Below are 15,546 nucleotides of genomic sequence, written 5' to 3' on the forward strand. Positions count from 1 at the left end.
CTCGAAGTCATGTAGCCCAACTCCCTCATTTGATAGATGAGGAAACTGAATGTCAGTGAAGTGAAGTGACTTGTTAGATGGCAGAGTTGAGATTCTAACTCAGATCTTGTGACTTTAAGTTCAGTGCTGTTTCTACTATACCACCCTTATATACCATTACATGGTTTATACAATTTTCCTCCAAAAACCCGTTGATTCCAATATGACAAGTATTACTTATGCCCATCTTGCAGATTAGGAAGTAGAGTTATGGAGAAGATTGTTTATTGTCTAAGGTCTCTCCCAGAGAGGTAGACATCAGAGTAAAAGCCTAGGTCATTTAACTCAAGTCTGGTAGCATTTCACTATGCTAAAATGTAAGCTAATTGTTTGCAACTCAGAATACATTTTCCCTAAAAACAGTGCTATAAATGGTGATTAGGTTCTCTATCCAGCTCATACAAACCTACTTTATATATAATTAACCTTCATCTATTTTGTAGTGTTTTCATAGCATACAAACACCACCAATGACAAGGTTTCAGGGCTAAAGACTGGTATCCCAGGGACACAGATCTCTCCTTACTAATTCTGCAGTGAGATCAGGGACTCTCTGAATATCAGTCCAACAGTGGTGACTCTCATGACCTGAATCAAAAGATCTAGGAAAATGGTGATTGAAGGTCTGGGTTAGGTATGGATCAGAAGAAACTTCAAGGGTAAGGGCATGAAGATCTGTAAGAATATTGAGGGGTATTTGGTGATGAAAAACAGTGCCAGAGGTCAGCATGAGACCACTGTATGTTTGGTGACTAGAGAAAAGGAGGCAGAGAGAACAACGGGATTGATAAAGGAGTAATGGGAGGAAAAGACAGTAAAAGACACAACTTTGCTACTTTTAAAATTTGCTTTTTGCCATGGTGATGGCAAATGTGCCAATATCTTAGGACTAATATGTAAGGTGGCAAATGTCAGTTTTCCCTAATTCTGCTCAGTCTTCCCAGGACAGTGGAGTGGTCTAGTGTTACTTTATTAAATCAGGCTGATTGATATCTCAATTCATTTTTATTTCATGAAGTATTTATTATATGTGCAAGACTCTGTGCTAAGTACTAGGAATATGAAAATAGAACACAGACCCCGCTCTCAAGGAACTGACAATCTAATAGATTACAAAAGACATGTTTAATCATGTCTGACTCTTTGTGACCCTATTGGGCTATTTCTTAGTAAAGATGCTGGAGTGGTTTGCCATATCCTTCTCCAGCTCTTTTTAAATATGAAGAAACTGAGGTGAACAGGGTGAAGTGATTTGCCCAAGGTCACACAGCTAGTAAGTGTCTGAGACCAGCCTGAGGCCATGAAGATGAGTCTTCCTGACCCCAGGCCTGGTGCTTTATCCACTACATGCCTCTTTGAAAAGACTAGTACTTCCCAAATTATGGTCTTCCCTATATAATCTTCCTCACTTTTTCACTTGGAAGAATGGAAAAGGGGAAGAGAAAAGTGGGGAGATTGTTGGAGAAGGGCTATTCCAACTCCCATTTTATAGCTGAATAAATTAAGGCAGGGAGTGGTTAGGTAACTTGTCCAAGGCCACAGAAGTACTAACTGGCAAAGACAGAATTTGAATTCAGGTCCTCTGACATTGTTTTTGACATCTTTATATGTTGTCTCAATATTTGGACAACAGGCCATCCTTCTCTTTTTTTTCTCTACTATCAGTACAAACTAATGTGGATTTATAAAGATCTTAATTATATTAACAGTATATGTGTATTATATATATATATACATACATATGTGTATGTATATATGTGTGTGTGTATGCATATACATATATACATAGCACATTTATTTGTCACTTTCAGGTTTGCAAAATGCTTTCATCATAACAATCTTCTCAAGCAAGCATTCAAGGCTAATCAAGTATTGAAAGCAGGCTCCATTTTGCTTTTTCTTTTCTGTCCTCAATGCTTATATCTTCAACATAGTTTTTGCACATGGTAAATGCTTTGTCATTAATTCATACATTATCCCCATTTGACAAGTAAAGAAAATCCTGCATTGAGAGGTTCTATGACTTTTTTTAATGATCATACAACTATGTAGTGTCCCAGGCAAGATTCGAACCCAAGTCTCTTGATACCAGGTCCACTCGTGTATTAAAACATACTAACTACTTCATATTTATGGAACTTTTGGAAGGAGAACTATACATGAATGCTGTGAATCTGCTCTACTCTGTTTATCTAGTTAGGGAAGTTTGTAAATACATTCTATTTGTGAGAGCTGAGACCATCAAATAGTAACAAAAATTGGCACTTGAAGGCTTAATTTTTAATAATATAGAACACAGGCAACTAGGTGGCATAGTGGTTGAGCACTGGCCTTGGAGTCAGGAGGATCTGAGTTCAAATTTAGCCTCAGACACTTACTAGCTCTGTGACCCTGGGCAAGTTACTTGCCTCCAAAAATAAAAAAATAAAATACCATAGAACACAGACCTCAAACTCCTCCTGAGCATCAGTCCTTTGTCCCTTTATTCTGAGGAATGTATCAGATCAACAAATCATTGTGAAGAGAAACAAAGATTGAACTAGTAGCAGTGAAAATTGACAAATGACATTAATTTAGAACAAACATGAAATCTAACCCTGAGACCACTGCTCTAGGATGTCCATTTCATAGAATCATAACTGCAGAGCTGGAGGAAACCTTAGAAGTCACTGGGTCCAAATCTTTCATTTTATAGGTGAGGAAACTGAGACTGAGTGACTTGCTTAAAGTCACACAGTTGGTAAGTGTCCAAGGTAGGATTTGAACTCAGCATTTCTTGACTCAAGCCCAGTGCCCCACAACTGCCTAATATGTGCTGTAAGTGAAGTTGTATTCTATTATACATCCCCTATCAAAATTTCCCCTTTCAAAATCACTGTATTAGTTTTGAGATAGAGATGCTTCACTATAGTCTGGTCTCAGAATTAATTTGCAAGGTAAGGCTGGCAGGTAATTTGCTGAAATTACCTAATGTGTCTTCCATTGAAATTGGTTATATTTGAAACCAATTGACTTAGATAGGATATTAATGGATCTTAAGGGAATAAGGATACACCATATCAAGAAAATGTCAGTTGGTGTGAATGAGTCGAGGGCAATTGTATTTACTTTGGCTGTATTTTTTTACGAATACTGATGGTATATGTATAAATTGTTTCCCCTGAAACCTGGACATTAGGGTGGTATGTCATTTTTGTCTTTGTATCACACAGCACATAGCATAATGTCAGGTGTATTTTAAAATTTTGATTCAGATCTATGATTTCATGAGGGTTAGGAACTGATGAAGAACTTCCTTCCACCAACGCAAAGCATTAACTTCTCTACAGTTTCTAGTTTCAGAGAATTTCTTAGAGCATAGAGAGGTTAAGTGCCTTGTCTAAGGTCACACAAATAATGTTGGTCAAAGTCAACTGAAATCATTCCGACTCTGAGTCCAGCTCTCTCTATACTACAGTGTATAGCGTCTCAGTGCCTTAGGCATGTAGATGACATAGACTCAAAGTCTCTTAATATTTTGCTTGCCCACCTCTGTATATGCTCCACGTTATTGGTATCTTTCCTGAATTGTGGCTTCATTCATCCAACATGAATAACCTGTTGACTGACTAAGGATTATTTTTGGCATCATCATGGAGGATGACTTGGGGACGGAAGAGAATAGGCAGGAAGAATAATCAGGGACTTTGTGAGTGATTATTACACAAGAACTCTTAAGATGCTAAATGCTGATTAACTCACTGAGGTAGAATTCATAGAAATTGACCAGTGAATGGAGATGGGGACAGGCTGAGGGATGGTGAGACAGTCAGTCAGTCAACAAGCAATTATTAAACACCTATCATGTCCTAGGCTCTGGGCTGAAAAAAAAGCCCCCACCATCAGGAAGTTCATAGTCTAATGAATGCAGGAATAAAGTATTTATTAAGCTCTTTTTACGTACAAGGAACTGCACCAAGCATTCAGGATAAAGACAGGAAACTAATGTAGTCCCTGCTCTCAGTGGACAATTATCTACAAACAAGTTATATAGAGGAAAAATTGGAAATAGTCTCGAGGAAAGGTGCTAAGATTATGAGGACTGGAGAGGGCTTCTTGTAGAAGATGGGTTGGTGAGACTTCAAGGAAGCCTGGGAAGCCAGGAGACAGAGATGAGGAATGAGAGAGTTCCAGTCATGGTGGGGACATGCTTAGAGTTGGGAGATGGAGCAGGGGGAAGAGAAAAGGAAAAGGGAATTATGGATGATGACTCTGGGTCTTTGTAATTGAAAGAATGATGGTGACCTCAACAGAAACAAGGAAGTTGAGAGAAGAAACCAGGTACAATCACTGTGTTGGTTTTGAGATAGAGATATTCACTACAGTCTGGTCTCAGAATTAATTTGCAAGGTGTGGCTGACAGGTAGTTTATAGTATAGTATCTCCGATTGATAATGGTCATATTGAAAGTAATTGACTTAGAGAAAATATTAATGATCTTGAGGTTTTTGGTCATATTAACTGGCTCCAATCAACTTGAGTGATTTGATTTGCAGAGCAAATATTTGTTAAGATAGCTAAGAAAATGTTCCTGGAATGGTCAGTTCAGTGATTTCATCTCATCACAGAGTATAAATGAATTCAGCAATTTTTTTTTTTAAGACTAAGAAAAAGACACAGAATTTCTGCATGGGAGAAACGACTGGCTATTAGGACAGACATGGATTTTTAGGAGGGCCAGCACCATGGATACACAGGAGAGGGAGTGACTTAAGAGTACTTCATTTTAATCATCTCCCCTGCTTTATTTTCCAGCTCTTCTGCTTGAAGTGAAGCCAAGCAGTTCATTACAATAAGGCAGGAGAGAAAGCTGCTGGCAACTCTGTCACCATGGCAGCGGCATCTGGAGAACATGCAAAATGCATTATTCCAGGAGCTGAGAAGATTGATTTCAGAAGTTGTTCTGGGAGGCTGGATTGTCTGGGATGTTAAATCAATTCTCTTCAAACGCCTGGATTCCGTGCAATGCCATCATCCTCAGAAGAGGAGACCCAACATATTAAATCCTGACATGCCTTAAGGATGGTCAGCACCAGGTAAATGGGAAGCCAGAAAAAAATGAAAAGGAAGAAGGAATGGGGTTAGAGCTAGGAGTCTGAGGGTCTTGAATGCCTTGGGAGTACATTATTATGGGAACTTCATAAATGCTAGATGATGATAACTTTTGAAAGGGAAGAATGAAGTTGTGCATTTTAAAAATGGATAGAAATAAAGAGTGAAGTGATTAAAAATCCTTCTTTCCCCTAAGAAGCTTGATATTGTTATCTACTACTATTAAAAAAAAACCCCTCAGATTCTTGATAGGAAAGTTGATTCTCATGGTCAAAAGACCTGAGTACAAATCTTAGCTCTAACATTGAGTAGGTGAGTGACTCTGGGCAAGTCACCTAACTGTTCTGCAGCCTTTTCTTCCTTTTTATAATGGCCATTATGATACTTAAAATCCAATCAAATTTCGCAAACACTTACTAAGGCTCGAAGATATGCATGGCCCTGTGCCTATTCATGGAGATGCAAAGATAAGGGGAAAAATAGAACCTGCCCTCAAGGGGCTTATATTTTATTGGAGAGATATAGAATGTATGGCCATGGTTATAGATAGATGAAGATATGTGTCAGTATGTATACATATGTCTGTATAATCATGCTATGTAAGCTTATACAGGATTATTTGAGGTGGAAGGTAAGTCTAACAATGGGGCGGTCAGGGAACAACAAAAGCTTACTGAGATCTCTTTAATCCTACCTCTGTCATCCAGGCTTCGCTCTTTCCCCAGTTTTGTGCCATTTGTATACTTAATAAGCCTGCCCTCTCTGTCTTTATGGAAGCGATTGATAAAAGTGGTAAACATGGCAGGCTAAGCACAGATTCCCAGGCTCCTGTACTCAAGACCTCTTTTGAAGCTGATATGTAACCGTTAATGACTACCCCTTGAGTGTGGTCATTCAAACAGTTCTTAATTCATCTGTTAATACAACCCACATGTCTCCATCATTTCCAAATCAATAGCATGAAATATTTTGTCCAACGTTTTGTTTAAAATCTAGGTAAATTATCTACTACTAGAGAAAAACTACATTATTTCCCTGACTTACTGGTTTGGTAACTAAAAAAAAAAAAGAATATAAAGGTATACTCACATGACCTATTCTTGATAAAGTCATGTAGGCTCTCTATAAACGCTGCTTCATTTTCTAGACGTCCATTTGTCTCTTTAATAGAGTATAACCTGGGGAATAGTTAGTGAGGGTCCAGTCCTCAGAACATATGCAGGGGACTCTTTTTGCTGCCAGCCTATGTGGAGGATTTGGTGAACTTGTTTCTCATGTACATAATAATGTGTAACAGACATGCCTTGCCCCAATTAAGAGCATATGCAGGTACTCATTCATTATTTCCTGTCTGCTTACAATATGGTAAATGCAAGCCCTTTAATTTTGTCAAATTTTGACAAACAGGTCAAACTGCATCGTCTCTTTCCTGCTGGTGATTTAGAGAAGAAATGCTATTAGCTCCTGAGTGAGAAGAGAGATACCCAAAGCCTCTACTTCCTCAACTAGACAACCATATGGGCCATGAACATAAGTCCCTGATATTTCTTCTGTCCTTGTTCTGTTTCTTTCCTGGTCTTAAGGAAAAGAATATTGGACAGAAAACAGCCTTGTGAGTTTTACAAGTTTGGAAGAGCCAGCAGAATTTTCCAGTAGCTGAGCTTAGTGAGCAGTGACTTCTGAGGCACAATCTACTTGACCCATATCTTCAGTGGATAGATCTGGCAGCCACGACACCATGTGTTTGCTGTAGGCAAAGGAGCAACTCATTAATTTGCTAGGTTGTGCCTGGAAATTAATTCAGTGGAAGGAGGAATATGTGTCACATCCATTTTGAATTTTAACCTACTTTCTGCAGGGACCAAAGTGGTAAAGCAGAGAATGTGGCTGTAGTTGTAAGGAATATGTTTGTACTTCTGGTTTTGCTCTAGTTTTTCCAATAAATATCACTTTGTAAAAGATGTTAACTGCTTATAGGAGATATCAAATTGCTATCAAATAGTTAAATGATGCTGAGGAGATTCCAGCGGGTATTGGTGAATGATAATGGGGCAGTATTCACTTGTGATTGATGCTTGGGGCTTGAGCTGATCATGTTCTAGAAGGACCCTACTAGATCAGTAAGACACCCCCAGAACCCTGACGGTGGAGTGAGGTCAGATGAGCACTGGGGCCTTTGACTCATTAGGTCACATGAAGGTTGGAAAAGTTACTCTAGAGCTAGTAAGATCTACCAGTGTATCTCAAGATTTTTTTCTTCTTCAGAAATTGAAGACAAGTTCATTGGAAATTGGCAGGCTCTAGTTTTTTCCTTCTATGAAAACTAGGATAACATTTATTGTTCTCTAGTTCTGTGGTATCTCTCCCATTCTCTACAATCTTTCATTTATGACTGATGGTGCCTCAGTAATCATGTTTACCACTTCTTTCACTACTTTAGGTGTAGTTCATTTAGGTTAGGTGCCTTGAATTTGCAAGGACTGCTAGGAGCTTTTACCACCTCCTTACTATCTTGAAAATTAACTCCCCTTGAGTCATTTCTGTTCTGATATTTCCAGTGCACATACCATTCTCCTTGGCAGAGAAAACAGAAACAAAAGAACTGAGTGGCACTATATTCTCTCTGATGTCATTGACCATGTTATTGACCATCTATCTGAAGCATTGGGCCCATCCCTACTTTGATCTTTTCCTTTCTTCCAATATAGCTAACCCCCATCCCTCATCTTTTTGTTTTTCTTTCCTGATCAACCATAGCTCATTCTGGGCTTTACAACACCTGACACTATTCTTATAGGACTGTTTTCTGTCTTTGCAGAGTTCCTCTGTCGCCTGCTTTTGTTTTCATCTTCTGCACATTTCTTTTTAAAAATTCAAGTTAGTTGGTTAGTTCTGTGTACACCCACATCGTTCTTTTCAGAAAACTCATTTTTCCTCTTCTTTGTAACTGTTTTCCTTAATGTCTTCAAATTTTCATTCTTGGCCTTCTAACATCCCTTCTGTATTGATTTCCCCTATAATTTTTTATTCAAGGGAATTCTATCTATCCCTCTTCTGAAACATGGTTTCTATCCCTTTTTGAAACATGGTCTACTAAAATTTTGCATTAGATTAGCCTGTTCCCAGATTATCCTTCTCTATCACAGATTTTGAGATGTAGCAGTCACTTCCTCATCAAGGTTCCCATCATTTCCAATGCAATAACAAGTTTTTCTGGTTAGTAAGAATCATATCCAGAATATAAAATCACTTCGATAGTTCCTCTACATTTTAAAGGATGAAATTATCAACAAAGCAATAAAGATGTTACTCAATGCTCCGGTTTTTTGTTGAAGAAAGACAGCTTGAGTAAATGTTTGAAAAATCAAAGTTCCTTATCACCTTTCAACAAGCCTCTGTAGCGGACTTTAGACCTGTTTCTTGGATTCTTCATCTATACTTTTTTTTATTTCTGTCCATAGTAGTATACTTTGCTGACAAAGTCACTTATGTCTCATATTCACCCAAATGTTCTCCATGATGCTTCCCCACATTGGTTCCTGGATGTACTCATACAAATATGCCTTCTCCGTATCCTATTCCTTTTTAAGAAGACAAAATATCCAGTCATCTTATAAAGGACTTTGGCCCTTTATTATGACTCATGACTGGTTTGATTGTTTCCCCATCCTCTTCCCAATCTGATGAATGATGACTGACTATACTGACCAGTTTATCACTTTGGGGCGTGTAGACATAGAGTAAATGAGGTAGTTAGGTATTTGGGATTTCGGAGTTTTTGAAAGGTTTGCCTCAGAAAGCACTGACTCGGACATTTGTAGCTCATGAAGTTTCTCATCAGTCATCTGGGCCAAGGCCTGTAAAGTTTCATTTTCTGTTCTGTGAAAGTTGTTATCATGGGGGTTGGAGAATGGGTAAGAGTGACTTCCAAAATTCTGGATATCACATGTTTGAGAAACCTCATCTTTATGTGACCTAACTGCCATTTCTAATTATAATGGGCTGAACAGATATTTCCTGTTTTGTTTCAGCCTAAGTGAGCATGTGGAAACTTGAGAGGAGCTAGTTTCCAGTCATGAAGACTCGGGGATTGGCATTGTATGAGGATGAAGTCTCCTATTTGATTGAGAAGTGGGAAGAACTAATGACTTGGGGTGCTGAACCAGAACTTAGTCGGTAAGCAAAAGTAGGTAAACAAACAAACAAACAAACAAACGCCTTAAACTCTCCCTTTCCTTCGTGGCTATGTGCAAGGCATGCTTATTTTGAGCTTGTCTTGAGAGTGGGAAGGGCGAATGAATATTACAAGCTGGAAGTTCCCAGGTGACCCTGTGAATTTTGAAGATCCAGAGGTCCCAGAGGACCCAGAGGTCCAAGTTGAAGGTGGGAGTAGCAGCGACATCCACAGTCGGTTTAGCAGCAGTGGAGTCGTCTAGCCTAGTAGCCAAGTGGACAGTTTGACCCAGCCCAGCAGCAACTATGACTGGTAGCTAAGCAACATGTTTAAATTAGTCTATTAGTAGCCAAGCCCAGTTTGACTTGGCTGAGCAGTGGCACACCTTGTCCATTACTTACTCCATACTCTGCAGCAAACACCATGGGGAATCTACAAAGGGAGAAAAGAATTTCCAGGACCAGGAATTAGGAGATACCCCTTTACCACATCTGTTCTCTACACATGTGCTTCACTACCATGTACTTTAGGGTAGATGTCATTTTTTCCACAGACCCTGGGTGTTTTGGTGAGAAAGTATACTCACAGGTACAATGTATCTCCAGCCCTAATATTGCTACTGAGTTTCAGTCCTACCTTACCAACCATCAATTTGGGACACCCCAAATTGGATAGGCATCCATAGGCATCTTCAACTCAAGTTGTCCAAAACAGAACTCATTATCTCTGTCCCCTTTCCTCCAACCCTTCTGCCTTCCCAGCTTCTCTACCACTATAAGAAAGCACCATCTTCCCAGTCATATAGACTCACCACCTCAGGGTTACCCATAACTCTTCCTTTGCACTCAACTTACATTTCTAGTGTCTACCTTTACAACATCTCTCATATTGTCTCCTCTCCACTCACACTGAGGACACCATGGTTCAGACCTTCATTTCCTCAGACCTGGACAACTCCTGTAGCTATTAGGTTTTCCTGCCTCAAGTCTTTCTCCACTCTGTTCCATTCCACTCAGCTGCTAATGTAATTGTCCTAAAGGTTAGGTATGACCATGTTATCCCTTTACTTGATAAATTCCAATGGTTCCAAGATTTGCTCCTGAAAGATCAAATAGAAATTCTTTACAACTCATAAAGCCTTTCACAAACTGATCCCTTCATATCTTTCTGATCTTATTTTTGACTATGCTTGATGCATTCTTTTTATAATCTAGGTACACCAACCTCCGTGTTGCTCCTCACATGACACTTCATCTTCCTTCCTCCTCCCCTCTAGGCATTTACCCTGACTGTCCACCATACCCAGAATGCTTTTCTTCTTTACCTATAACTCAAGGTTTCCCATCTTCCTTCAAGACTATGTTCAAATCCTCCCCAGGTTCCCTCAACAATTACCTTTCATTTAGTGTGCATGCGTGCACACATACATACACATACAGACATATATGTGTCATTGGTATAGAGTTATTTGCATATTGTCCCTTCCATTAGACTGTGAGGTCCTTGAGAGAAAAGGTTGCATTTTTGCCTTTCTATATATCCTCAGTGGTTAGCATGGTGCGCACAGTGGGTGCTTAATAAATGCTATTGACTTACTGAATGACTGTGACTCCAAATCCATCACTCTCAAACTTTTTGAGGCATCTAGGTGGCATAGTAGATAGAACACTGGAATAAGACTGAGAAAGATACGAGTTCAAATCCAGCCTCAGACACTGCTGTGAACCTGGGTAGGTCACTTAGAGTTTGTTAGTTTCAATTTCTTCAGCTGTAAAATGGGCATAATAGTATCTACCTCTGAGACTTGCGATGATCAAATACAATACCATGTAAACGTCTGTGCAAAATGCAAAGTCCTATATAAGTACTATTATTATAATTGTTGTTAATCTACTGTCTATATCATGGTGGCTGATTTTTAAATGTTATTCAGCTTATAGCAGGGAAGGTTATTGATTTTTATCAATTCATATTTAAGAGCTAATTGCTTTGCAATATTTTTATGGCACCATTCAGTTAGACAAAAATAATCTAATTCGGTATTTGGTTGTTTAGGGTGTCATTATAAATTTTCTGCACCTGTTATCCTGAGAGTTTTCCTGTGTTTTATAATTATTTGAGAAGTAGCTGTGGCTGATGGCTAGAGAGCTGATCACAGAGTCAAGAAGAGCTAGGTCAAGCGGCGTGACCCTGGGCAAGTCACTTTTCTCTGTGCCTCTATCATTTTATAAGTTGCAAAGTAAAAGACAATCGGCATTAAAGAGGAAATTCCCCAGTTGAATGAAATCACAGATTCCATAAAACATAAAAATCAGTCAGTTGTGATTTGCATTATTAACAAAGTAACTATAATAACAGGAGCAAGAAAAATCTATTTTTTTTTGTAGCAGTTGAAAAGGATTCAACAGCTTTTCTTGGCTTTGAACCAGAAACTAGCAACCAGTAGCTTTCATAGGTTAATAGAAGTTTAGATTGGGAGGAATTTTAGAAGTCATCTAGTTGCATTTACAGGTAGGAAACTGAGAAGTGATTTGCCTAAAGACACACATAACAAGTATAGACTTGAGATTCCAACCCAGATTCCCCAAATCTATCATTCTTTCCACTATACCATATTATTTGTCAATAAATGTAGCTATAATGATAGCCTGTATCTTGTGAGCTTGCTTTGTATCTTTTTCCGTATTTGAACTTTTCTTTCTTTTATTCTTTTTGAAGGATGAAAATAAAGACCCTCCTATTAGCAGCTACACCCATGTCCTTGATATATTAAATAGTCCCACCAGTAGGAAGGCAAATTCTGGCATATGACAGGGTTTAATCAATGTTTGCTGACTGAGTATTCCTGACTTTCCTATAAATGATTTGCTCTTTCTCTTCCTTTTCCTTGTTGCAAAGCACTGAGTGACCTTTTCTTTGTTGATAATCATTCAATAACAGAAGCACAAAGCACTTTCAGCCTTGGCAACTAATCTGCCCAGTCTTTGACAAGCTGTTAAAGACTCTGACATCTCCTAACCTTTAAAATGTTAAGACTCCATGGTCTTGTCAAGATGGTGCAGAGGTTGTATCTCTATGGTCCAAGGTAAAGTGGAGACTGATTACAAAGTAAGTTAGACCAATGTAGAGAGGCAACCTCTGTTTAGGGTCTATTAGGACAGTTACTTCCCCTAATTGTCTCCACCAATCACATATCTTAGCTCATTTATTTTGTACTGCCTTGGAGAGAGTTAAGTAGCAAAATGGTTGCCACAGCTGATTAATTCGATTCTTGAATTTTCAAGATAACAAAAATTCTTAATACTTCTGATGTGAGAGTGTTGGGGTTTATTAACATTGATTCATTACTTTCAAATAAAGGAATAAAACAAAAAGGAAATACCAAATACTTCATTATAAACCAAGATCTTTCTTAAATCCTATAAATGAATTAAATATCATGTTTTTATATAAAGGGTTGTACAGAAAGACCTATGTTGTACCCACTCTATTGTATATGTACTTTCAGGACATATTAAATAGGCCATTATGAATTTGATAATCTTAAATCATTTACTAGCCACCTAGTCTATTAAAAAAATGTATTCCTGAATTTCCTTAGGAAAAGTCTGATGAATACTGTGGGCAAGTAAAGAATCAGCCCTGGGCGGAGCCAAGATGGCAAAGTAGAAAGACGCACATACACATAGCTCCGAACCCACAAACCACAGAACGGCAGAGGGGACTAACCCAAGGCGAATTCTGCACCCAGAGACCACGGAATATTGGAGCGAGGGAGATTTCTGTTCCGGAGAGACCTGCAAACCTCTCGCGGGGGGACCTTCGCGCCAGGGACTGGGCGCCGGGGCGGGAAGAGGAAAGCAGCCCTGCCACGGCAGGGACACTGTGGGAAAGAGATCCGAGAGGGCTGCGGAACGGAGTCTCCAGCGGCCACGCGCATCCCCCCACCCACAGAGGGACGTGCAAACCTCTCGCAAAATGTCCGTCACGCTGCAGAAACGGTGCCCAGCCCGGACCTGCGGTGGCGACGGCGGCGGCTGCTCCGAGAGACAAAGTTCTGAGAGGGATCTGGAGGCAGGATCGTCAGCAGCTGCACAGGCCCCCCACCAACAGGTGACTGACGGGGGTAGGTGAGAGAGTCTCTTTGGCGGGTTGAGAGGGGAGTGAGGTGCCCCCATAGCTTGGGCCCCCCCAGGAGGTGGGGGCTGAGAGGCGGCTGCGGACGGGGGCTCCCCAAACGGACTGGAGCCTGGATCCATTGTGGAAGGTCTGTGCATAAACCTCCTGAGGGAATTGAGCCAGAGAGGCGGCCCTGCCCCTGACCTCAGCACCTGAATTTAATTCTCACACTGAATAGCAGCCCTGCCCCCGCCAAAAATCCTAAGGCGGGAAGCAGCATTTGAATCTCAGTCCCCAAACGCTGGCTGGGAAGACCAGGAGGCGAGGTGGGTGTGAGGAGAACATTCAGAGGTCAGGCCACTAGGTGGAGACAATGCCAAGAAAAGGGAAAAGAAATAAAACTATCAAAGGGTACTTTATCGGAGAAAAAAAACTTCCTCCTTTCCTTTCTGATGGGGAGGAACAATGCTTGCCATCAGGCAAAGACACAGAAATCAAGGATCCTGTGTCCCAGCCCACCCAATGGGCTCGGGCCATGGAAGAGCTCAAGAGGAATTTTGAAAATCAAGTTAGAGAGATGGAGGAAAGACTGGGAAGGGAAATGAGAGGGATAAGGGAGAAGCATGAAAAACAGATCAGCTCCCTGCTAAAGGAGAACCAAAAAAATCTTGAAGAAATTGGCACCTTGAGAACTAGCCTAACTCAGCTGGCAAGGGAGGTACAAGGGGCCAATGAGGAGAAGAATGCTTTCAAAAGCAGAATTAACCAAATGGAAAAGGAGATTCAAAAGCTTACTGAAGAAAATAGATCTCTCAAATCTGGAATGGTACAGATGGAAGGTTTGGACTTTTTGAGAAAGACAGATATCTCAGAACATACCGCGCAGATTCGAAAAATGGAAGATAATGTGAAATATCTTATTGGAAAAACAACTGACCTGGAAAATAGAATCAGGAGAGACTAAGTAAAAATTCTGGGACTACCTGAAAACCATGATCAAAAGAAGACCCTAGACGTCATCCTCCACGAGGTTATCAAGGAAAACTGCCCTGAGATTCGAGAACCAGAAGGCAAAATAAATATTCAGGGAATCCGCAGAACACCGCATGAAAGAGATCCAAAAAGAGAAACTCCTAGGAGCATTGTGGCCAAATTCCAGAATTCCTAGGTGAAGGAGAAAATATTGCAAGCAGCTAGAAAGAAACAATTCAAGTATTGTGGAAATACAATCAGGATAGTACAAGATCTGGCACCTTCTACATTGAGGGATAGAAGGGAATGGAATAGGATATTCCAGAAGTCAAAGGAACTAGGACTGAAGCCAAGAATCACCTACCCAGCAAAACTGAGTATAATACTTCAGGAGAAAAAATGGTCTTTCAATGAAATAGAAGACTCAAATTTTCCTGATGAAAAGACCAGAGCTGGAAAGAAAATTTGACTTTCTAACACAAGAATGAAGAGAACCATAAAAAGGCGAACAGCAAAGAGAAATCATAAGGGACTTACTAAAGTTGAACTGTTTACATTCCTACATGGAAAGACAATATTTATAACTCTTGAAACATTTCAGTATCTGAGCACTGGGTGGGAGTACACACACACACACATGCACACACGCACACATACATAGAGACAGAGTGCACAGAGTGAATTGAAGAGGATGGGATCATATAATAAAAAAAAAAATGAAATCAAGCAGTGAAAGAGAAATATTGGGAGGAGAAAGGGAGAAGTTATATGGGGCAAATTATCTCCCATAAAAGAGGCAAGCAAAAGACTTATTAGTGGTGAGATAAAGAGGGGAGGCAAGAGAAAAACATGAGATCTACTCTCATCACATTACACTAAAGGAAAGAATATAATGCACACTCATTCTGATAGGAAAACCTATCTCATAATACAGGAGAGTGGGGGACAGGGGCACAAGTAGGCAGGGGGGAGGATAGAGGGGAGGGCATGGGGAGGAGAATGCAATACGAGGTCGACACTCATGGGGAGGGAAAGGACCATAAGAAAATAGAAGTAATGGGGGATAGGACAGGATGGAGGGAAATATAGTTAGTCCTATACAACACAACTAGTATGGAAATCATTTGCAAAACTAAACAGATATGGCCTAT

At 40.0% G+C, this 15,546-nt stretch overlaps 1 long non-coding RNA gene across 4 annotated transcripts in view; it reads left to right on the forward strand.

Moving 5' to 3' along the window:
* The window catches only part of LOC140530921 (uncharacterized), a 466,876-nt gene that overhangs the window by 401,998 nt on the left and 49,332 nt on the right, over nucleotides 1-15,546 (forward strand). For all 4 annotated transcript variants that reach the window (XR_011976167.1, XR_011976168.1, XR_011976166.1 and 1 more), the window contains 2 exons: nucleotides 4,834-5,114; nucleotides 9,162-9,306. This is a non-coding gene — a long non-coding RNA (uncharacterized lncRNA). The remainder of the gene's footprint in view (nucleotides 1-4,833; nucleotides 5,115-9,161; nucleotides 9,307-15,546) is intronic.

Source organism: Notamacropus eugenii, chromosome 3 (assembly GCF_028372415.1).
Source record: "Notamacropus eugenii isolate mMacEug1 chromosome 3, mMacEug1.pri_v2, whole genome shotgun sequence".
NCBI lineage: Eukaryota > Metazoa > Chordata > Mammalia > Diprotodontia > Macropodidae > Notamacropus > Notamacropus eugenii.